Here is a 25,363-nt window from a genome sequence, read left to right on the forward strand (position 1 = left end):
ATGGAAGAGGACCTGGGTTCAGATGTATAGCAGAATATTATCTTTCAAGCTAATAGATTCAATTGTGGATTTGCTTCAGAGTTTTCACAGAGGTGTCTCCAGCTCTCCAGGTTTTCTGGATCTTGTGACCACATAAAGACATGACCATGGCAGTAGTCTCTCATATTCTCATGCAATCGGCCAGCAGGAAGGAGTAAAACATCTTCCTTCTCAAAGCAGGACTCGTATCACAGGAATCATGTTGTTGTATATTCCTCACAAGGTCAGCTGATATGGGGGTACTCCTTTTTATTTAAGATGCCTGTGAGGTGTTCCAGTTGCATCGGTCTAAAGCAAACCTAATTAACCTTAAATGCTGTTATTTTTGGATTGAGACCACCTGTTTTCTTGAAAATAAAAGTACAGTCTGCCTTGCAAATGACAATTTAATGACAATTTAATGACGGGGATAGAGACTGTTGTAGTACTGGATTGCTCAGTCTCAAATTCTGTGAATGTGAGGGCAGGATCTTGAAACAGAGCTTATCATCAGGTCTACTGTGACACCACCTCAAGGACAAGCCAATGAATCGTGTATAAGTTTGTTTGGAAGAGGCCGTATGTTGAAAATAACCATCTAACAATTTCTTACTTCATGGTGAATGAATATGTGGATAATTTGGGGCTGATATTCCTTCCTATGGGCTTGTTAATGTCATCTTTACAGGAAGGTAAGGAGAACATTCTGATATGTATGTAGAGATGTTTGTTCAGTAAAATGAATTTCAGTGGTGGGTTGGTCACCTGGTTTTCAGATCCAGTGGCAATACAATTGACCACAAATTGCAAGAAACAGCAAAACCTGGACAGAACGAGGCAGAAAATCTCAGAACAGGGGATTTATGAGTGCATGTGCTGAGAGAAAAAATTAGTAGAATGGACTAAAAGAATAATTCAAGTGATCCATATGCCAATATTACTAGGGAAATTATCCTATCTAGGCAATTGGGCAATTTGCAATAAAGGGCCTTTTAATGAAATGTCTACTGCTTGCCTTCCCCACCCCCATTACCTTTTTTTTTTTCTCAGTTTGAAAAATAAAACATAAATATTCATCAGAGTCCATATTTGGCAAAGAGGTCTGCAATTCACCGTTTAAAGTATTTTTCCAATTACTATTATATGTTACTTTAGCTGTGAGTGTGATGCTGGAAGCTTGTTATTGCAGTTTTTCTGAATTCTGGAAGAGAAGGGCCTGAACATAAACCACAGGGAGTTGATGCAAACTAAGGCATTCCCTGTGAATTAAACAACCAGAGGGGCATTTTGGACTTGGGCACACACAGTCTGGATGTGTCATCCAAGACGCAGGAAGATTAGTCCATAGCAGCTTGATCAATTATATTGAACCCTTTTTGTCCCCAACTCTGCTATAAGACAGGCTATGCTCTTCCCTTAATACATGCAGAAAGTGAGATAAACATTCTGGGTGGGAGTAAGTCAACAAAAAGATAGGAAATGGGATCTTCTCTGGTGTGACATGATAAACTCTGTAGCCAGAATAAAATGGTAAGTTCCTACAAATTCTTGCTATAACTTATAACTGTAAATAGGGTAGATGATCTAGGGATGACATCATTACAAATGAAGTTAAGTTAGACTACATGGTCCTGATTTTCTTGGGGAAATCACACCTGAATCACAAGGGGAATCATCATGACATAGACATAACAGTACTAGAAGACCTGCTGTGAAGAGAACTTTTCCAGATCTGCTCATTTTAACACTGCAGAAATTCCCCTTTTCTCTTATTTGAAATTTACTATTTTCCCTATGGTAAAGAGGAAATGCTTTGGATGGCCCAGTGTAGCAAATTTGAAATCTAAAAATATGCCAGGGTCACTGTTTTTCTCGTGAAGCTGTTGTGTGTAACCAAACACAAATTTTTGTTTGAAGAGGCCTTCTGGGTAATAACAACAGTGCTGGCATTATAAGTCTGCATACTACGTTATCAGTAAATGTTTTATGAGCTTTGCAGGTCTGCTGCAGACTGACAAGTCAATTTCAGAGTTATGTCCGCACCAAGCTATCAGCGTGGTGCCTGTAAGTTGGCAGCCCTCCTGTTTCTCTGTTCTGTGGGTTCAGCTGGCATTCTGCCATCGCATGGGTCAAGATCTCAATGCCTCTTTCACATCCACCCCTTTATGCATCTAACAGGCTGCAGCAAAGCAGTGTGGTCCCTAATGAGGTGACAGTAAAAGCTGATAGGGAATTTTCCAAGGAAGAGAAAACTAAAGAAATACAAAGCTTGAACAAGATTAGAAGGCAGAAAAATATTTTCCCTTGGCTCCCTCATTGGAGGCAAATTGATATTGTTTTTTCCTTTATTGTTTTCTTGGAAAGAGGACAGACTCACTGAATGTATGCACATTTATTGAAATCAATTACTTGACATTTTTATAACGTAGTATTACTATAGGTATATTAATATATATTTTGTTCTATCTTATTTTGTTCTGTTTTCTTAGATTTTATTTGTGTGTTCTTATGGACCAGTCCTATTCATCTAATTTCACATTTTATCACAGAACTAATCTCATTGCAGTTAGTGAGATTACTGGAATTGTACTTGAGAAACTTCTATGTGTGTATATTAGGCACTACTTTTTTTTTTAGTTCAAATTTAACGCTTCACAACAAAAGACAACAATAACATGAAAAGCACTTAAATAGTTGTTTTCCCCATGCTAATTAATTTCTTATTATCTACATAGCATTATTTTGTTTGTATCATTTATTTTGCTGAAATTGTAGTATAATAAACATAATCATAACTAGTAAAATAATTCCAATGCTTTTATGCAAGAATAAGATTTGTTTTATTTTTTATAGGAGCTGGCATGCTAAAATAAGGTGACTGCTTCTGATTGATTACATTACTCTGATTGATTACGTTAATAGATTCCATATTGCTGAGTGGGAGTCTAACAATTCAGTTATTTGTGATTTTAAGTAGTTGGAAAGTAGGAACTGAACTGGAAATAGTTCAGAATTGCTTAGGTTTTGTGTTCTCAGCAGTAGGTAGATTAGCTTGTTTTCTGTCGTGCCATGCCTGCCTTTGACTTGCTCATCTTCAGCACTTAGGAAACTAAGCTTCAGTATCTCCAACTGAATGCTCCACATCACTTCTTGCTTTGAAAATACTACTCTGATAATCGCACCTTGATTCCTTCCTGAGAGCGGTAAGGATGATCTTCAATGCTGTATTTTCCTCATTTTATCCTGTCATGTATATCCCTTGTGTTTTCATTTGTTGCCTTTATTTGCGTGCATGAGGTAGGTTTTCAGCATGCTCTGCTTTGTACACTTGGATCTGCAGGCTAAGCATGATGGATTTGTCTGTCTCACTCTCTCTTTATGCTCAGTGAAACTGTCCTTGTACCATCAAGCACTTGTTTCACCTCGCTGCATCGCAACAGAGCTTACACAAGCAATAATTAATAAATGCAGAGGCATTCTATTAAAAAAAAAAAGTAAGAAAGGGATTTTTTTCTTCTGAATGTCTTTGAGACAAAGTACTCCTACAATTTAGCCATGGACCCTTTGCAGTGTCTGACTTCAGCAAGCTGGATTGTGCTCTACTGCTAGTGTTATTCTGATCTCATGTGCCTGATTGAGAGATTTATGTCTGGAAGGCCTAGAAAACCTTCCTTGCTTATAGTGCAATATTCTTTATTCAGGGAGACTCAAGAAGGATGTCTGCCATTCCTCTGTATTATAAACCATATCTATATTTATTTAAGATGATATGTGCAGCTTGCATTTGGCAAGGTAGGAACCTTACAGAGAAATTGAATTACATGAGTTTATTTTCACAGAATGCTTGCTTCTTTTTATTAACTTTAGTTCCACGTGGTTTTGGAAAGAGAGAGAATCTGATTGTGGATAATCTGTGGGTTCAGTTACAAAGTACTTGAAACTGGTATCTGATTTTGGTGGAACACCTCGTATCCTCTGTACGTGCTCCAGACTTGAGATAGAAGGACGAATGAGGGAGAATACTGTTGAGACTAACGAGTCACTCATGCTACTGTTAACAAATATATGAACTGTCAACAATCTTATGATACCTTGAAATGTGGCTGACATTAACTGCAAAGTCATTTCTGTATGTGTTTCAAATGTGCTCATTGCACAATCCTGTATATACCATCCCAAACATACTGTGATACTGTGATAAGAAACCTATATCCCTATTTTCCATATATGGGAATGTTGGCACATTTCAGAAATAGATCTCTTTGTAGAAATACACAGTGCAAACTTGGGAAAAAAAAAACTATGTTCTTTCTCTCATACAGGTTTTCCTTCCTACATTCCGCCACACAGAGAGAACGCATCAGGTTCAGTCTACACTGGTTATTATCCAGCTAAGTGCAAGTTATCCTGTGCTGTCTTATACTACATTTTCCCCTGAAGCTCTGTTCAGAGAGAGTGATCCTGAAGGTGTGCTCAGAGAGCATGATCCACGTGCTCAGAGTGAGCTGGAGGTTGTGAGCAGTTAGGCAGTCATTGCTCTTCAAATTTCCGTGGAATTCTAGGCAATTTCCCTGAAAAGATGGCTGATTTGTGTGTGTGTGTGTGTGTGCAAGCAGCATAGGTAAGCACATTCTTGCAAAAGCAGTGAAAAAGATGTTTTATTGTTGTTGTCAGCCTGTTCACCAACTCCCTTCTGTGGCTTAGCTGAAACACACCACATCTATGTTTTTATATTGATATGTCTCTTTGTTGAGATCCAAGTAGACAAGAAGAAAAGTATTATAAATTCCTGAGTACACTGTTACTAACTGCTTATATTCCTTTGCAAAATATCACAGACTTGCTATTTGTTGCTTAGAGAAACCAACAGATGCTCTGAAAACAAGTGTGAAAGAGCAATAATGAAAGGTAGGTTATGTTTAAGAGAGTTCTCTTTATTCTGTGTGTGTTCTGTTTTCTCTTGGGCATTGAATGCAGACCCACATTGACAGATGTTAAAGCATCTGGACTATGTTATTTGGTAGAGATGGTGGGAAGGGAAAGAGAAGCAAACAATCATTAAAGAGGCTTTTGACAGAGTTTTCTTCATGCTTTCTAATAATATAAATGAACTGTGATCTATGTCATTTTCTGACTACATCAAATGCTCGTTGTGGAAAAAATGAACTGTTTGTTTGACAATTATATTAGCACTTCTCTAAATTGCTTTGCTTATGCTGGAAACAAGTAATAATTATTCTTTTCTTACCCATCATCATAGCAAAGTCTAATTTCATAAAGGAAAAGAATGAGGGCTTTTTAAATAAAGATATATGAAGGACACAGTAAATTGGTTATTAAATAATAGCAAAACATTGCTAAGCAGATGCGACAGAAGGCACCAAAACATATAAACTCTCAATTAACTGTGAGTAAAATACAATCTAACCATCTAATGAATACTGTGATCTTGTAAGGAATTGACTTCACAGAGCTGTATGCATTTTTGTGCTATGGAAAAAAAGCCATAATTGTAGGCAGTGTTTAGCATGTAATTGTGATGCAGTCAGAAATCCACAAATCCAAATCCTGTTGTAGGACACCAGTAAACAGCTGGTTATTGTGGAGAGGATTCCTCACAAACAAGATATAGTTCAATGAGCTTATCCAGGGATGAATTCAGGCGCTGAGTAGATAAGGCACAGGAATTACAATTAATTGGAAGACCATGGTGTGGCAAAGCATATGGATTTCAGGGATGGACCTGCAATAAGGGATCTGTTTTATTGGTATTGAAGTGTTTAAGTGGGCTAATGAAGGAAGCGTGGGTATGTGCGTACGCACACTTATCACTAACAATAGAAAGCATAGTTTCTGCAGATTCAATTGCTATAATAGACCAGCTTACATATATGTATCTCCAAATATAGAAAACACTGTACTTCCAAAATTGTCAATTATAATCAAACCCAAAAAGTGTTTTATTAGAGTTGCATAATCAAAAGCCAGTAGGTTCCACAGTTAGTTTCCACTGGACTTTGATTCTTTGCTTTCCTACATATATATGTATTGTTACATAGTTTTTAATGACAATGCCACCTGATATTTCCTTACACAGGATTGGAGCATTGATTTCAAAGAAATAATCAGTCTTGGAAAGGCACAGACAAAAACATGATGCTATCTCTGCACAGCATTTCCAGTCAAACGTTCACACCTGCATTAGAAGCACCGGCCTGCTCCAAATCAACAGCTTTTTTAAAATTTGCATTAATGATTCATTAAAAGCAGAAAAGGTATCATGGAAGCACTGGTAAGTGTTAAGAAAGGCTTTAATTTTATCAGTTGTATTTATTGCTTTTTCTTTTTGTTGTCTGTCTTCTACCTGGTGTGAAAGGGAGAAATACCTGTCTCTCAGGGTGGAAGAGGAACCTTGGTGACACTGGATGAAGTGGGGACAGTTACTTTCCTCACTGGAGTACCAGTCTAATTGCTGTCTCTACAGCTTGGTTAAGCTCTTCAGCAGCAGGCGTGGAAAGCTCTTGCCTCACCATTGTGTGCTATCAGGACTGGGAAACAGACTGATAGTCATTTTGTGATCTGGCCTCTCTTCTGATGCCTTTCTAACACAACATACCTTCTACCTGGTTTAAAGGGGACTTTAAAGTTCCTCATGGATGTGTTGCCAGCATTTTCTAACTTTAGCAAAGCAATGTATTCTTGAACACTTCTGATAAAATTTTGTCATTAAAATTAAGAGAAATTATCAGTCCATGACAGACAGCTGCTATATGTAGTTTCAGCTTGAGTGATTAAATTTAAATAAAACTAGAAAAGCTGAAAGTCAGGTGAGCTGAATGGGAAAAGGCATGCTAATTTAGCAAGCATTACCAGTCCCCAGCACATAGCTTTAGCCACTATTATTTCGCTTAATGTCTTTACAGCATTTAAAAACCATAATTTATGGAATAAGTATGTGGCAAGAATGAACTTAGTAGCTTAGTTGTAAAGTGCTTTAAATGCAAGGAACAGCAGGTGAGAGCTGTGCTCTTTTTTAAAGAGCTGATGATTTGACAGAAAATAATACTGGGCCAAAGCTACATAAAGAAAGCTGGAGGCAGATGTGTTGCACTTTACTATGACATTTTCTGAAGGTTACACAATGCACATCCATTTTTCCCCCTGGCTCTGCAGTGGCTTCTGCTCAGTGCTTTACACCAATTATTCTTAATCTAGTAAGAAAACACTGTACCAGAGAGTGGTGTGCATGGCTGACTTTGGCTCAGGCTGACATAAATTAATATTGCTTTTGCAACTACAGAGGCATTTACTTGAGGTAAACTTTTCTCATATTTATAGGCACCAATCAAAATTCCATGGATGGGAGAGCAGGAGAAAAGGTCAGTACTTGGTAAACTTCAGTCTATTTGTTTCTACACCACAGGTAGGTGTGTAGTGTGGAAGAAAAGGGGAGTCTGCAACATCCTTTCTGCGTCCTTCATCTGCCTTTGGCTGGATTTTGTAACGTCAACTGTAGTTCTTGTGGGAAAATAGTGGATACTGCCTTGTGGATGTTTGGGTGTTACCTGCCATCTATAATGGCTCAGAGTGGGCAGGCAGGCTTATTCTGCACTGGAGCATCTAGAAGGAGGTATCACCTTGCAACATGCTGCTTTTTCTGGAGGCTGTAATTTAATCTATGAGACAAAGGGGGTACAAGTTCCCTAGCTGGAATCCCCGATCCCCTTAACCCAGCCAAATGGTAAATTATGGTGTGGGAAAGGTTTTCAATCTTTTAGGAAGATGTTGAAGAGGGAACAGCAGGAAGAGAAAATAATGCACAGCCATGTTAGCTTACTTTTCTGTGGAAAAGCAGACCTGAGTACATATTCTTTGCCTGCCACCTCCTGCATTGCATCTTGTGGCTTCTGTCACCAAACCAGCTGAATCAGGACTAGTCAGTGAGGCTCTGCATTTGAAAGTCTCTGTGCTTCAGCAGAAGGAAAAAAGAAGCAAAGGGTAGCAGTGCACAATTCAGTAGTGACAAATGTATACTCTTGCCTGTTGCTGGCTCAGGTGTTCTGAGAACAAATTGAATGCATAGACTGAGAGACAGTATTTTCAGCATGGAAACTACAAGTTTTGAAAATAAATTTTCCCCTTACGTCTCCTCTCTTCCAAGGGTACACTTGTCTGCATGTTTACTGCTTCACGCAGTAATCACACAGAAAGTATTTTAGCTGACTTGCGAAGGAAAACAATTCAGAAATCCTATGCGGATTCTTCTGATGTTTCCATTAAATAAAGTTCCATCATGGTGAATATAAGACCACCAAGAACTCTTCAAAGTCTAATTAATTATTTTAAGGTAGTTACCCATATAGGAAGAAACTATTCTGCAAATATTTAACCCTTCATTGAAATGTAAGTTATGTCAGAAGTTATAGACTCCAGATCAAAATAATTAAACATTTTCAAGATAATAATAAGCTTACCTTTCCCCAATGCAGAATAGTATGCGAAAGTGTTTGCATAATAAGCTTAAACTCCTGAGATATGTATGCTCAGCAGCAGCAAATACATCCAGTGCTTAAACAATGTTGTAAGTGAGGCCAGACTTAGGCCTCTCCAGTTATACCCAGTTTGAAGGGAGAAAATCTTTGCAGTTAACATAGCTGACCAAATGATCCAATGTTCAAGCTTTTTTAGCGCTGCTTGAACACAGGGGAGAGGAAGCAAGGAGGAAAGGGGTTTCTTTTCTCCTTGTTCCAGGACCACGTTGCTGGCTCTTTGTTTTGAATTATGAAGGCCTGACAAAGTGTGCCGTAACCAGCCTGTACATTTCTCAAAAGATATAAAGGTTCCAGATCCAAAAGTTTTTGATCTAGAAAAATATTGTCAATGATCTGGCAGTTAACAAACACGATAGAACTGAAATTATTCTTTTGACTGCAGGTGATTATAAAGCATGGTGTTGATTTTTGCATCCAGATTTAGCTCTGTCCCACTGAAATCTATTTTCATTTCAGTTTGTGATATTGAAGTATCCTAGCTTCTAGCTTTGCTTCTCTGAACAGTATCATTCAACTTAGAACCATTTAGTTCCAGCATGCTCAGAAATGCAAAAAAAAAATACAATGGCAGGTGATATTTTGATAGTTCAAGTCCATCAAAACTAGCTGATATTTGAAAATGTGGTTTGTTTTTTTAATACTTTTTAGCTTTTCAAGCCACAGAACAACATTATAGAGGCAGCCCTGTTTCTTTCCTTTAAAGATTACTCTGTTGATTTTATCTGAAGTCAATGTCTAACATGCCTCTGTAAGTGAAAAGAAACTCAGGTATGGAAAGAGATCTCTCACGGTGTTTTTACTTCTGAATGCTTTTATTATCATAACAGTTTCTACAAAGTAAAAGTGTTTCCAAGCGTTAATTTTATGCCCCCAAAATACAGATCAAGGAATTATCTTTTTTTTTTTTTTTTTTAAGTAAGCAAATACTTTGTCTGAGGTCAATCTGACATTAACCTGAATGTCCCTGTTTTGATAGTAAGCCTGAAGAGAATTGGACTTAAGGGTCCTGATACCTGTGACCCCTTGTGTGTGCCATACTCTCCGGCTGGCCCGTGCCCCAGCAGCTCAGCCTGGTCTGCTGCTCGCTCACAGGCTGAGGAGATGCCTCTCTGGTTCAGCGGCTGCCGGGTGCTGCAGGACAGAAGCTGGAGTCTAAGCAGACATTGCTGTCTGTTGAGATGAGCTTGAGTACCAGAAGTATGTGAGACGCAGGGCTGAGCGTCACAAATACACCTCTGTACAGATCTGCCGTAAAACACTAAAGACCTAGTGGCTAGACATAAGGAAGAAATTTTTTACAATGAGCGTGGTGAAACACTGGCCCAGGTTGCCCAGAGAGGTGGTGGATGCCCCATCCCTGGAGACATTCGAGGCCAGGCTGAACAAGGCTCTCTGGATGTTGGTGGATGAGCAACACGATCTAGTTGAAGATGTCCCTGCTTATTGCAAGGACGTTGGAGTAGATGACCTTTGAAGGTCCTTTCCATCCCAAACTATTCTATGATTCTATAACGCACAGACAGTCATGTAAAATGTCTGCACCTGGATGCATCACAAAGCCCCAAAAACATCTAAGTTTGCTTCAGTGCTGCATGAATCTAGCAAAGGCAAGTTATGCCACCCCCTGAAATGCACTGGTGTTGTAGCAACCTGGGAGCTCAGATGAGTGTAGTGCAAGAACCTAGGCAGATGGTTTTTCTGATCTCTACTGTGTAGCTGGTTTACAATGTCACGTTTTTTCCCCAGTGTAAACCTTCAGCCTGCTGTGCCAACAAGCAGTTTAAGACTGTGTACTCGAATTTAAAAATGGCAGAGTTTCTGACTTTGGAGAACACAACAAGACAACACGGCTATTTTGACTGCAGGCATGGGCAAAATATTTCTCTTTCTGATAAAAAAAAAAAAAAAAAACAAAAAAAAAAAAACAAAACCAAACCCAAACAACCAAACCCCACAACAGACTGGATGGCTGGACTCAAAGAGTTGTGGTGAATGGACTCAAATCCAGTTGGCAGCCGGTCACAAGTGGTGTTCCCCAGGGATCAGTATTGCAGCCGGTTCTGTTTAATCTCTTTATCAATGATCTGGATGAGGGGATTGAGTGTACCCTCAGTAATTTGTGGATGATGTCAAGTTGGGTGGGAGTACTGATCAACAGCCGGCTGAATATGAGCCTGCAGTGTACCCAGGTGGCCAAAGAGGCCAACGGCATCCTGGCTTGTATCAGGAATAGTGTGGCCAGCAGGACCAGGGCAGTGATTGTGCCACTGTACTCAGCACTGGTGAGGCTGTACCTTGAATCCTGTGTTCAGTGTTGGGCCCCTCACTACAAGAAAGACATTGAGGTGATGCATCATGCCCAAAGAAGAACAACAAAGCTGATGAAAGGTCTAGAGAATAAGCCTTACATGGAGCAGCTGAGGGAACCGGGGCTGTTCAGCCTTAAGAAAAGGAGGCTGAGGGGAGACCCTATCGCTGTCTACAACTACCTGAAAGAAGGTTCTAGCAAGGTGGGTGTTGGTCTTTTCTCTCAAGTAACAAGTGATAGGATGAAAGGAAACAGCCTCAAGTTGCAGGAGGGGTTAGATTGGACATTAGGAAAAGTTCTTCACTGAAAGGGTTGTGAATCACTGGAATGGGCTGACCAGGGAAGGGGTTGAGTCACCATCCCTTGAGGTGCTTAAAAGATGCATGGATGAGGTTCTTAGGTACATGGTTTAGACATGGGCTTGGCAGTGGTAGGTTCATTCTTGGGCTTGGTGATCTTAAAGGTCTCTTCCCACCTAAATGATTCAATGATCTATGATTCTGTACCTCTTGCAGTCTGTCTGTGCCTCCTCCCTTCCCCCATCAGTGAAATTGTTCCAAAAGTTAGTGAGTGCTCCTGCCCATTCCACTGATTCATCATGCCCTGCCAGATCTGCAGACAAGAAAGACTGTATTATTCTGTGCAAAATTCAGTAAGTGATTGGCTCTTCTTAGCTGTCTGTTTAAGTTACGGTAACATGCTGAATGAGAAGATTAAGGTATACCTTCAGTCATGGCAGGGATGTGAATTCCAAGTGTGCTAATTCCAAGTGCAGTGTTACCTTCCTTGCAGTGTTAAGCATCCAGGTGTCTATTGTAAAAGGGTAGCTTCTCAGCCAGCATTTATTCCATAGCCTCTTGGGTTTAGTTGCATGTTTTGATGAAACACCCAAGCTTGTAAATTAGTACCACTGAGGCTCTGGCAGATCATCCCTTTGTCATAGCTCATTTTTGAACCTGTTCTCAAGATTTTCAAGATAGGCATCTGTGGTTTAGGCATTGCAGATCCTGGCTTTGGGCAGGAGGGGGAACTGTGTGACTTTCTGAGCTCCCTGTCAGCCCTGTGGTCTGTTACACCTCCAGACTAGCTGCACTGCACATGCAAGGCACTAAGATGTGAGGAATCCTACCTAGGAAGGCATTAAAATGTTAGGAATCCTGCCTTGCTCTTCCCAGTTTCTTCTGCAGTAGACAGCAATCAAGCACTATTTATTATTTGAAAGCAAACTCCACTCATTATATATAGCTTTGTCATCACCTCCTGCTGTCACAAGATGCATTAGAAAGTAGCCTTTCATTATAGTTTGGCAATGCAAAGAGCAAGTTTGATGGTATTGCAATTCTTTTGAGGTGGCTGCGAATGGAGAGGCTTCATATGAAGCCTACATTTGCAATGTCATTTTGGCTAAACAGCCCCTCCTGCACTGTTATGCAAACCAGATATGAAAATAGGAAGAGTTATGATTGCTGAAGAGAACTGGAAGGGCGTTCTCATGCATCACTGTCAGTTCTGGGAACAGGAAACAACAGAGGGGCTGATAATTCTTCCAAACCTTTGCACCAAAGGTATGCATGGGTCTGGACACTATTCAGCTTTCTAACACTAGGATGTTTTGTGTGCTGTCCAGTGTGAAAGAAGGAAATTAAACAGTGAGTCCACAAAATTCAGCAAAAACCGAAAGCCATCTTCACAGGGAGCCACAAAGCCAATGGTATACTGTAATTTTATACATTGAATAACTGTTCATATGTTATAGTGACAGCTCTCAGAATATCTACAAAGCTAATGGAAAAACAAGAGAGAGGTGACGCTGTCAAGGTTTGCTTATTTGTTGAAGTTGTTCATTGTGGATCATTGCACACAGCACACAGAAAAATGCATAACATATTTGGCCACTTCCACACCCACATTCCTGGAGGAGTGTATGGGGTTTTTAAAGGAGAGTGCAGCCAGGGGAGAAAGGATCGGTATTTTTGTGCTTTCAGTCACAGTCTAGATGTTCTGCTCTTTGGTAGTGTGGACACCAACAGTGAAGGGAATCAGGTCATACAGGTAACTATGATATAATCAGGGCATTTAAGATTTATATCTTAAAACTCTTCTGATGTAAGGTTTGGTTTGGTTTTATTTTCTGCATTGTGGCATTCTGTTCAGTGGCTGAACTGGTCCTAATGTAACATCAGTACTACAAAAAGACATGCTGGAACAGAACAGAATAGCAAGACAGCACCACCACTAATACTGCTTTTAGATATTCATATCAATAACTTTGTAGTTCCGTCTTTATCAGTGATTGTAGTATAAAACTGTCTGGAACATGGGAGTTTACTCTAATTCCTTCTCTTTGTGCTGACTATCACAAAATCAGTGCAACAGCAAAGCCCTAAGTCATTACTTCTGTACTCCAGAACTGTTTATCCACAATATCCATACTTCATGTTGCAATATATAACCTTCCAGATTACAATACTGCCATATTTTCTCATGTATGATTAAAAAAAATCTGTATGATTTAATTTTGCATGTGGCCAGACCATGATGGGAAAGATAATCAGAGGGCGTGAGAAGCCTGTTTGGCTCAATGCAAAGTTACTCGTCACTGTGGGAGGCTGCGTACAAGCAGCCTGGCATCAGCTGAACACCTGCCCTCAAAATTTTCATCGCTGTTTTCCAGAAATGGCTGCCAACGCTACCAGCCTCAATTTAGTTATTTTCTGGCTTTTGAAGGCTTGACTTCATGGCCTGACATATGGTTTGGTTTGGTTTGGTTTGGTTTGGTTTGGTTTGGTTTGGTTTGGTTTGGTTTGGTTTGGTTTGGTTTGGTTTGGTTTGGCTTAGCTCTGTGTGTGATGTCACACCAATACAAAACAGGGTGAATGAGGGCTGGGAAAAGCCAGTTCTTGTTCAGAGTTGTTTCTTTGAAAAGGTTAATTATATTATACAACTGGTCTGTCTTTGAGTATAATTTCATAAAAACTTGATACACATAAGAAAAATGTGCTTTGTCTCATGCTTATAACAAAATGCTGTACTGTCACTTAATGATGTACAACCTCGAAGACTAGTATCCTATTTCCATTCCATTTCCTTGGGGAATCCCGATATTAAAAGTGTTCACCCAACCTGAAATAAGTAGGCTGTGATTTCTGAAATGAAAGGAGTGGCATGAAAGGTCAGAGATGACCTAGGACTTGTGGACTGTAAGGGTTATATGAAATGCCTATTTCTGGTGGGTCTGCCTGCATTGCAGAGCTTATTGTCTCCCATCAGCATGTTCCTGCCTTTCCTGCCCAGCTGATGGAATGCAGAAGGAAAAGCTTTGGTATAAGACACTGATATTTAATTCCAATGCTTGGGACTCTCTGGGTCTGTGAAGATTATTTGCACATTGCCTAAAGCTTACTCCTATTATTTTGTCCTTTAAGTGTGACTGCAAAGCTCTACCTCTTCCACTTCATCAACACTGTTTTCATCAGAATCCTCCCAGATTCCCCCATCCCAGTCCTCAGGGTCTGTGCCCAAAATCAATTTCCTAATTTGGGCAATGCTACTGGGGAGGTTGCACTTGGGTTAACATGAGCTCAATGTTTTGTTCTAATGAACATGTCCACTTGCTTTTTTGCCTTAAGTCCAGTTTCAAACAATCTGTTTCCAGTTGTTTTTCAGAGTCATGCCTCACCAATTGGTTATAGCATTTGTGGTGGTCCCGTGCTGGCTTTAAGCAGGCGCACAGAACAGCACAAACAGTAACAGCAGACATGGCCGTGGCCACTCCAGGACTGAATCACCTCTCTCCCAACTGATGTGTGCAGGCAAGTGCGGAAGGATTAGAGCCACACCCCGATAACAATTCCTCCATTTCTGACGTCCTGCTGACTATGCCAATTAAAATGTCTTGGTGGCACCCCAAAAGTCAATTTAGGGAGGCAACAAACTCCAAACAGACTTTATTTTAACCAGAACGGTTTAGCCAAGAAAAAAACTAGAAACAGGGTTTATCTAAATTGTTTAGCACTCAAACAACATTATAAAACACAGTTTTGGATACCAATCGAGGATATTATTATTATTATTATTGTATGACCACATGTAAATAATAAGGATCCACAACATGCATTCATGCACAAAAACCAGAATTGGAGGCCTCTTTCGCTCAAGGGTACCCAGCAGAAAATAATAGTTTCCCCAGGGTGGGCAAGGGTTTAATCAAAGACACATCAAGACAGAAAATCACTCATCAAAGAAGAGGTGAGGGCATTCAATCCCAGAAGTGTCCTTAGATGGCATCCCAATCTAAGGGGAGGGCTCCACTCACAGACCCACTACTCCTAGAAGACAACTCCAAGGGGATCTTGGGCAGGGCCACCATGCTATAGCGTGGTCAGATCTGGCTGTGGTCATTACAAGCATGGTTCAGAAGCTTCTTAGCTTCTCTTTCCACCTCTTTTGTTGAGGACTCTGTCTACTGACAGAGTCCCTCCCCTCCTGCTCCCCCAGCCAAGAGGAGGCGATCCTGAGGAGTCACCATGCCCCAGAGCACGCGGGATGTGACTGTTGGCACCTTGGCAGCAACTTAGATGTGAGGACATGCACAGGTGGGGCAAAAAAGGTGCTAAAGAGCCATCAACTACCATGCTGAAAGCTCTGGATCTCATCGGGGCAGTGCAATTCTTGGGCAGCACCCCACCAACCTCCCCCACCGTCCTGTGAATTAGCTTGACAACGATGTAATTCTGTACCTGAACTTGCCTATTCCCATATTACACTCCAAAGGAAATGAAGAAAGTGAGGTGGAAGGAGAGCAGAGGTGCCACAGCTCTCCCACAAAGCTGCAGCTACTGGAGTGGGAGAGACAGTGCATTGGTCTTCAGGCCACCTATTGCTACACTTAGCAGAGTAATGGGGTGATGGTGGAACCATCACATTGAGGCTTCAGAGCTGACATCAGTCTGCGATGAATGGGTAGGTCCATACCCTTTGTGTACCGGCTGTTGAAGATGCAGAGCTGGACTGGGCCAATCTCCCTGTGACACAGACAGATGATTGTGTGTGCAGCATTCAGCTGGGAGATGGCTGTGTGTTGGAGTTCCAGGGCAGGGGAGCAGTGTCTCTCTTGATGAGCAGCAGGGGAATAAGGGCTTGAAGTGCAAAAGCCAAAAATCCTGGTGCCCTGGCAATAACCGGCAGGTTTTCTTGCAGAGGAGGACAGCGGAGAGCCAGAGGAGAGCCCAGAGCACTCTGGCTGGAGGGGAAGAACTGGGATGGGTCCTGCTTCAGGCTGCTGTCCCAGTGACCAGGAGCCTGGCCTGTCCCCATGGGCAGCGCTGCTGAAGCATCAGCCCAGGAGCTGCAGAGGGACAGTGCTCAGTGTGAGTCCCCTGCAGAAACATGTGCTGCTCTGCTGTGGTGGAGCACCAGGGCTCGTTGTGTGCTCCGAGTGGAGCTCCTGGGCATCAGAATGGTCTGGGGAGTCTAAGCAACAGTTTTTATCAGCAGCGGGCTGCCAAGCGGACACAGGGAGCTGAGCCAGGATCCCTCCAACTCAGCTGTTGGGCTCCTCAGGCCTCCTCATGCACCTCAGACACTCTTCATGGGTCCCAGACATGGCTGCACCCCATGAGGGCCCCCACTGGGCCCAGTCCCCAGAGCCAAGGTGTCCCCCGAATGAAACAGCCCAGTGCCTTGAGGATCATGACCCCCAAACGTTGCCAGGCTCCTCAAACTGCTTCTTGGGGCAAGATGGGGAACAGTCCTTGTGCCAAAGGATTTTGTCAGGGAACTGTGGCAAGGAAAGGCTACGGGAGCATCGTCTCCTTTTGCTCAGCTAGGAAACATCCCCATGGCGGAGGGAAGGCGGAAAGCCGGAGGAAGGCCTCAGCCTGCAAAGGGCAGAAGGTGGCAGCTTTGAGAGGGCCTGTGATACAACACTGCTGTGCACCAGACTAACAGCCACATCATCTGCTCTGTTTCTCCATTTGCCTTTTAATTCTCATTGGGGCAAGGCCTCCACCCCTGCCTGGCCGGTGTCATTCGCTTCCACGATCTTCCCATGCACCTGCACTCGATAAATGCAGGTGTATCCAGGTTTTCCCCAGTTGCTCTGTATGACGAGCTTCAGAAACCGAAAGGCTCTGGGGATCCCATTCTGCAAAGAAACCACAGCAAAAAGCAGTGTCACTCCTGGGGTGTAAGGAGTGAGAGCAGGCTCCACACGTCTGCCTGTGCCAGCCCGTCCCCTGCTCCAGGTCCAGCTCCCGCCCTGGCTGAGGCGGCAGCTTCTCCTCCTTCCCTTCTCCCGCCCGGGCGGCAAAGGCCCCTGTGCCCTGCAGAGCAAACTCTGGGCCGCAGGGAGCGTGGTGGGCGGCTCTGGAAATCTGAAGCTCACTGGGGCCGGGGCCTTGCCCTGGGGAAAGTGCTGCTGCCGGGTCAAGGTGCTGGGTGTCCTCCCTGCCACCACCTGCCCGGTGGGTGCAGCCAGGCAGCTCTGGGGACCCCGATGGCTGTGGGGCCAATGTGGCCCTTGCTCTGCTTTTGCAGCCCTGCCGTATGCCACTCTCCCTCCCGATCCAGCCAATGCTTCTCTGGCCTAGGGTCAGGCCCTTGCCCCAGCAGGGACCATCCACACTCCTTGTGCAAGTGATCTGAACTCCTTTCCCGCAGCTCCAGCACAGTCTGTCACAGGATGCGGTGAGCCTGAGTCTCCTTCTTGTCTCATGCTCAGGGTCCTGGAGATGCTGGGCCAAAATACACTGAGCAAATCGTAGGGGGTCACTGCCCCATGTGTCCCTTGCAACGTCCCCTCAGCGAACAGCAGAGCTGGGAGCACAGCAATCTTGGCTAACGCACAGAGAGCTGCAGGTCCCCATTACAGCTTTTCCCCGTGCCCGGTCCCAGCTCCCAGTGCCCGGCAGAGACTTACAGAGACGGTGAAATCTCGGGGGCCACTGCTGACAGTCCCCGGTGGAGAGGCTGCCTTTGAGGTGTGTTGTATGACCACAGCTGTTGGTTGTATTTGTGTGGGCAACTGGATTAGCACCTCACTCCGAGACCCTTGGAACGGCCAGCAGTATCCCGGGGATGTGTCCGGCTGAAAGCAGAGGCCAAGAGCAATGAACAAGAGGCCACGATGGGCCCCGCTGGGCTCCTGTGCAGCCAGAAGCACAGTCGGCACTGCGCCCATGGGCTGGGCTTGTGCTCCACGTGAGCGGTGCATTGGGAAGCGGGCAGAAGCGCCCATCTGTGTTCCTGGTTCTGAAAAGAGGACAACAGCCAGCCACTGGGAACCATCTGATACCCTGCACCGGAGTCAGGGCTTTCAGGAAAACTCTCATTTTGGCCAGCAGCTCTGCAGCCTCCCCCACCCTGCACTGCCCCAGTGGGAGAGGGACAGTCAGAGCTGTGGTGGGGAAATGGGGTCGCGAAGGAGAAGCTCCTTCAGCCAGCAGTGACCAGGGATGGTGAGCAGCAAGCTCAGCGCAGCTCAGGCCCCTTCTGAGGGCAACTGCCGTGTTCTAGGGAGCCAAGCCCTGTGTCAGACCTCAGGTGTCATGCATGGGACCAGTGGCCATGGCCTTGAGGAACGCCACTGGCCTGAGGGGAGATGCTCCAGGGCTGGCCCCCAACTCTATAAAACACAAGAGAAGCAGCACTGAGGGTTTCTGCTACTCTACCTGCACCAAAGGCACAGCCCCAGGCCTCGAGGAGCTGGTGGCTGCAGGACACTTGTGGGGCTGCCTGCCAGCCCTGCAGTCAGCATCGCATGCTCCGAGGTGCCCCAGGAAAAGGAGGGGATCCCCGTGCCTACTGATGGTGTTTCTCTCCCAGCAGCACCATGAGAAGGGCTGCGGGTGCTGGGAGGCAGCAAGCCCCACGGGAAGGGTAGCAGACCCAAGGCAAGGTCTCGCTGTGTGGACAGCAAAGAACAACCCGTCCGCTCCCTTTTGTTCCCCAGGGAGGCTCAGTGCAAGGGCAGAGGGCAGAAATGCTGTCCAGGGCATGGCCGGGGCTCCAGTGGGCGCTCTGACGGCAGGGCTGGGCTGAGCCCGTGGCAGTCGTGCTCTTGGCCCCTGTGGTTTCGTGCCGCCTCCCTCTGTCCCAGAGAGCAGAGTCTGCAGCACAGCCTGCGTTTGGGAGCGCTAAGGACAACGAGCTCAGTGTGATGAGAGCCCTGCCTGCCTGCGCCCATCCGCACCTGGGGTTTTCAGAGCCCAGTCAGACATCCCCGTGTTTGCAGACTTTGCGTCTCTCATTTGCTGAAATTCCTGGGAAAGACAGAAAGGAACAGGGAAATGACCACGTCAGACCTGGCCAGCAGAAGGGGCTTTACAGTGGAGCAGCTCAACCAGCAGCCCCTGGCAAGGGACGGGTGTGTGGGCTGAGCAGGAAAAGACCACACGCTGGCCCAGGAAGGGCCTTGTGTGGAGCCCTGCTCATCCCAGCCCTCCTGCCCAAAGTGCAGGATCACCTTCATCATAGTACTGATCTCTGCAGCCAGCCGTGCCGCCTCATCCCTCAGCTCTTGCACCTCTTGGGCTTGTTCCCTCCACAGAGCGAGCGTGTTCCTGCAGTCAGCAGGAAAGCAGATCTTGTCAGAGAGCTGCCTGGCCCAGCCCAGAGGCTCCAGGCCGGGCAGGAGCAGAGACAGAGGTGCTGGAGCCCCCTCTTCTTTCCCCAGTTTGCAAGTGCTTCCTTCCCGCTCCAGGTTTAGCAAAAGGCCCAGGCAGCAGCGAAAGGCACGAGTCCTGGGCGCTGTGCGAGTGAGTGTGGGCTCATCTGCCGATACCCAGCAAAGCTGCTGCAGGTCAGGAGAGAGGAGAGGGCTCTTACCGCAGGGACCTCAGCTCAGCTGCAGGCAGCCCCAGCAGCAACTGAAAGAGAAAGGCCCTAATGTGAGTCCCAGAGCTGTCAGGACTTTCCAGAGCCAGCGGCTCTAGGGAGGCACGGCAGAAGCTGTTGCTGATTTGATGGGTCACTGCCTGGAGCCGGAGGACGATCTACCCACCCACCCATCACCAGCAGTGCTCCTCAGCTGCCTTCCCTGTCCCACAACACCAGTCACTGACACACGGCACATCCTATGTCCACAGCCTCCACATCAGCATCAAGGTGACACAGAAAGCACCAGCTGCATTTCACATCTCCAAGAGAGTTGTTTTACCCAGGCTTTCTAACAATTCCTGTAGTCACAGAGTCTCCTCCTACACCATGCTGGCCAGAGGCTGGATGAGGACATGGGGAAGGGGTGCAGAGAGAGGCAGCGGCTCCAAGCAGGGACCATCTCCCTGGGCCTCAGGCCTCTGCACGGCCCTGGTTTCAGGAAAAACTTGATGCCTCACAGCTACACCCCATTTCCGCTCCTTGCTCTGCATGTAGAGAGCATGTTGAGAGCTCCCTGAGCTGCAGCCATTACAGGCAAAAAGGCCCCCCCAACTACACTTTCTCTTACTCCAGCTTGCACTCTGTGCCTCTGCTGGCAGCAAGCCAGTCCTCATGGAGAGCACCTAGCCTCATCAAGGTGAGGATCCTGAAGACCCTCTTCTTTTTCAAGGCAACCACCTCTTTCCCAAAAGAGTCCTGGGGTTAGTAGTGCTCAAGGGCAGAGCCGAGCACATGCGCAGTTTTCTCTTACAAGCTAAGGAGCAGCAGTTTTGCAGGATTCAGGATCTCCCCATGGGAACACTGCCAGCCTCCCTCTGCTTGCCCTGAGCCACCAGCACCCGTCGCCTCCGCGTGAGCACTGGACACGTGCTGTACTCACAGAGTGGAGATGCTTGGGCTGAGGGATTTCTGGAAGGAGAGCACAGCCACTGACAGACTGAGACCAACCCTGGGCAAAGAAACCAGAAAAAGCCTGAGGACCCTTCTCGAGGACACTGGTCCAGCGCATGTGAGATCCCTGAAAGGTGATGGCTGCTGGCCCTTCCTCCCTGGAGCAGGGCCAGGGTTATGCCCTGTATGGTGGGGATGCTGGTTGCACCCTGGGAGTGGGGGACAAAGGGCCAGGCAGGATGTCCTCGCAGGCAGGGCACCGATGGCATGGCTGGGGAGGGAGGGTGGATGAGGCTTTGGCCTCTCAGACTCTATCATACGGGGATATCCCACGGTTACTACAGTATCCCACAAATCCATGGACATGGTAGCTGGCTCCCTGTGGTCACATAGGTGGCTCCACATCTCCTGTGGGGCACAGTGATGCTGGTTCTGTAGGGCCACGGGTCTGGGCCGAGGTAGGCAGGCTTGGTACAATCATAAGGTGAAAGGCAGCACTGAACTTATGCTCATTTTCTCTGGCTGAGCTCAGGCAGAACTCGTGCAGAGCTAAGACTCTTCCACACTCACAGCAGGTTTCCAGGCCTCACAGCTCCTACTTTGCCTACAGCCCTTGACAGCCTCCCCATCCTGAAAACCCAGCTCCACATTAGGCTTTGTGTGTCTCACCCACTAGCTGATGTCCCCAGCAGAGGGACAAACCCTCAGATATGCTCTCTAGGACCTGAGTGGGCCCAGCTGCATATCTTGCCAGGTTGTTGCCAGCTCCCCTTCTTCAGAGGGCTGTTAATGGCCCATGTGCTCTTGGAGAAGCTTTTCTCCTCTTCATCTTTGGAAGAAACGAAGCTCTGCTCCAAGCTTATGACCTGTTTTTTCTGCTGCAGGAATGCTGCCTGCCCAGGGGGGCACACTCAGCAAGAGCCCTGAATCTGTTACCAAGGAAACACCTGCGACAAGCAAACAGCCACCAGGATATCACAAGTTCCTTCCAGGTGGGAGACAGTGGCTTACAGTGATGTGGGGCTGGGCTTGGTGGCCACTTGCTCATTTTCTCCCCCACTGCAGCGTGGTGGCCCTTTCCAGCTGGTGCCCAGGTGCTCCTCAGAGGGGACGTGCCTATGGAAGGGAAAAGATGGGGCCAATCTCTGCATCAGCTCCGTGCCACATAAGCCAAAAACCTGGCCAGAAGACAGGCTTTGGGAAGCCTCCCAGGAGACGACCCTGCCGTGGTGAGACAGGGCAGAAGAAGCAGAAGCAACAGAAAAAGACACAACAGCAGCAGCAGCAGCAACAGCAGGGTAGCACAACCGCTTCTCATCCCGACTGTCCCCCAGTCCCACGGCACCAGCATGCTGCTGGGGAGGCTGCTCAGAGGCCTGGAGGTATATGGCCAGTGGGAAACAGCTCCCTCCTCCAAGTTCGCACCTCTTCCCTGAGTCTCTGCAGCACGAGGACCAGAGCCATCTCCAAAACACCCTCAAGGCTCCTCTGCCTCAGCAGAGACCCATCATGACTTCCCAGCTGCAGGAGCACTTCCGCGGGGAGGCCTGGCAGGGCAAAGGCTGAGCTCCCCCACGGCTCTGCCAGAGGCTGCCCAGACACACTACATGGTGGTTGCTCCAGGTGCCCAGAACAGTTGTGCTGGAGAACAGCAGGAACTTGTGAGTCTCCTGTTAGGACCCTGCACAGCAGGACCGTGGAGTTTGGCACTGGGGGGCAGAGGTGCTTTCAGCTGAGCCTCTTCCCTACTCACAATGGGTTTCTCAAGCTCTGCCCACAGCCCTTGCCAGCTTCTCCATACTGTCTCCACCACCTGCCTTTAGGCTCCAGGTGTCCCACCTGCCAGCTGACGCCCCAATGAGGAACAAGCCCTTGTACAAGTTTCCTAGGAGCTGTGTGGACCCTGCTGTCACCAGGAGGAATGATCCTGCCATGGGCACACCACCAGCAGCACATGGCAGACCCCTTCCAGCCCAGAGCTGATGCTGCTCTGGGCTGCAGAAAAGACAGTCTATGCATGAGGACATTTGTCACTACTCTGAGCCAGCCCCAGCCGGTTCCAGTCAGCTAGGCAAGAGGCAGAACCAGACCTGCCCACTGTGTGCAGAACAGAACCAATTAGGAGGGGTGGTGTGGCTCTGAAGCAAACGCCTTTCCAAAGGGGCGGAGTGGGCTGAAGCTGGGAGTAAACATGTCTGGGTGGAAAGAGAGGAAAGGAAAATGCCCTGCAGGCAGCACTGCATGCCCAGAGGTGCCCCAGGAAAAGGAGGGGATCCCCGTGCCTGCTGATGGTGTTTCTCTCCCAGCAGCACCATGAGAAGGGCTGCGGGTGCTGGGAGGCAGCAAGCCCCACGGGAAGGGCAGCAGACCCAAGGCAAGGCCTCGCTGTGTGGACAGCAATCCTTGTGCAGGCCCCTGTGTGTCCCAGCCTTCTTTCTTGAAGTGCAGGATCACCTTCGTAGTGCTGATCCCTGCTGCCAGTTGTGCCACATTATGCTTCATTAGTGGTTGGATCAGAGTTTTACAAGTTTTCATTCTTTTTCTTCCATTGATATCTGCAAAGCATTCTTTACACTGTCTCTTCAGTTTCTCCAAAATTGGATTATTACAACTTCATAATTACACTGGCAGCACAGGTGAGTGGCTTGTGCTTTGTGATATCACATGCACAACAAGAAGGTGGGACAGGCAGAAAAGTTAGGATAAGACAGTTTCACTACAATAGAACTCATACTCCTCTGTTGTACATCCACTTCATAGTACCCAGGTATATTTTCATTACTGCCTAATTAAACAATTCATAGCTGAATACTTAGTAGTTACATGTGGGTTTTCATGTTGCTCATACTTTCACTCCATTATTCATCCAAATGCAATTAGTTCCAGCATTGTTAATATTCATGATATATTATAGCCCTTTGTGACAATTGCAGTCAGTAAACCTGATGTCTGAATAGCTCCTTAGCAGATTACAAGGGAGGAAACAGATATAATGCCAGATCCTATGGTAAGAATTATATTGTAGGAATTAGGACAGAAGGGAAGGGCAAGAGAATTAGACTTCAATTACGCTGTTACTGGGAAGCAGCAAACAACCTGCCTGCACTCTGTGCAGACTAGCTTCACCTGGGGCATCTTGAAAAAACATTTTGAAGAAGACTCCAAACCAGGTGATGGGACAGAAAAGCCAAATGTCAAAGAAAAGAGGCACCTCTGCAACTCTCCCTGCTCATGACACTTGTATGCCCGACCTTGCTGGTTTGCAAAAAGACGACTCCAACCTGAGAGGCAGTATTTAATTGCTGATGCCTCTCTATAAAGACATAGGGCTTGAAACATAGTGACCATGCTAAGCACCTCAGGCCTTGACAGATTTTACACTGCCTTGTAATGCTGTGCTTTCTGAATAAATTCAAGTGTTACTGAATGCAGTATTTACCAGGAAACACCTCAAGAGAACAGCATTTAGTTTGTTTTGGATGACTACGCTGAGTAGTCCATGGTTCCCTTAATAGGAAGTGCCAAAATGCACCACTGAAAAATGTTTCACACTTCATTCCTAAAAACTGCTCTAGGAATACACTTTGCCCTTTCAAATTTGATTCTAGAAATAGAATATTTTTTTTTTCACTTCACAGCATTGTCAAGGTAATTTTGAAAGACATAACATGCAGCTAAGAGAAAATTTCTACTTAAAGTTGCAGGCAGATGGGAGTCTCTTTCCCCTCTTAGCTTATAAAGACCTCTCATGTGGCTAAATCTCTTGAACTTCCATTTCTATTTTTTTTCTAGTTATTCTAGTGTTATCCACAGAAACAGTATCATTGACACAATGTGCACGTACCCAGCAGGAGGCAAAAGAAACAAACAACACGTCTGTAATCATTTTAACTTAGTAAATAGGCAACATCGGTAGATGAGATTTTAGAAAAGTTATACCTTGGTGTACCACAATTCACTTGCATGTATTATAAAAATTCCTATTTTAATAGGTCAGATTTTACAACAGTGATGATTTTGACAGGATGTGTATTTTGTAAATTGGCTTTGCAAATACAGCTCCTAAATAAGGCTGTGAAATTTTTACTTTCTTCTATTTGACAATGGTGACATCTTGTGGTAAATTAACTCAAGGTATAAAGCACCTGCTGCTTTTGCTGTCGTTGCAGAGACATCCTTATTGCTCTGTGATGGAGTTCTGCAACTGATAGAAATGTAGCATGTAACTTCACACTGGTGAGATACTACATATTTTAACAAAATTAAACTAGAGTAAAATCGGTTTAGGTCACTGGCAAGAGAAGTGCCAAGAAAAAGTGTCTTAGTATGCTTTTTTTGTTACGTATGTCAAGTTTCAGCTGTTCCTATGGTTTGTGAATCCTCATAGCCAATTTCTGACATCTGTATTAGCAAGCACCCTATGGTCTTCTCCATGCTATTTAATATATATATATATACATATATAAAATATATGTATATATATATATATATATATAAAATTATTCTGGAATAAAAAACAGCTAAGTGCCTGAATTTAGTGGAAAGTAATCAAACCTGGAACTTCAGATTTGTCTCTCCCGTAGCCTGGGGTTTATTCAGCCTCTAGGCTGGATTGTCTAGATGTAGTATAAAAGCTGTGTGGGAAAAAAGTACTAGGAATGTGAAAACTGATAAGATCTTATATTTGTTATGTTCCTGGAGAGAAAACTTGTCAGCA

At 45.4% G+C, this 25,363-nt stretch overlaps 1 long non-coding RNA gene across 1 annotated transcript; it reads left to right on the top strand.

Annotated features, from left to right (window-relative positions):
• The first annotated feature begins 236 nt into the window (after window positions 1-236).
• Window positions 237-6,602, top strand: LOC135577360 (uncharacterized). Its single transcript, XR_010469103.1, has 4 exons — window positions 237-710; window positions 3,117-3,221; window positions 4,341-4,926; window positions 6,116-6,602. It is a non-coding gene; the product is annotated as an uncharacterized LOC135577360 (long non-coding RNA).
• Window positions 6,603-25,363: the final 18,761 nt, after the last annotated feature.

This window comes from Columba livia, chromosome Z (assembly GCF_036013475.1).
Source record: "Columba livia isolate bColLiv1 breed racing homer chromosome Z, bColLiv1.pat.W.v2, whole genome shotgun sequence".
Classification (NCBI taxonomy): domain Eukaryota; kingdom Metazoa; phylum Chordata; class Aves; order Columbiformes; family Columbidae; genus Columba; species Columba livia.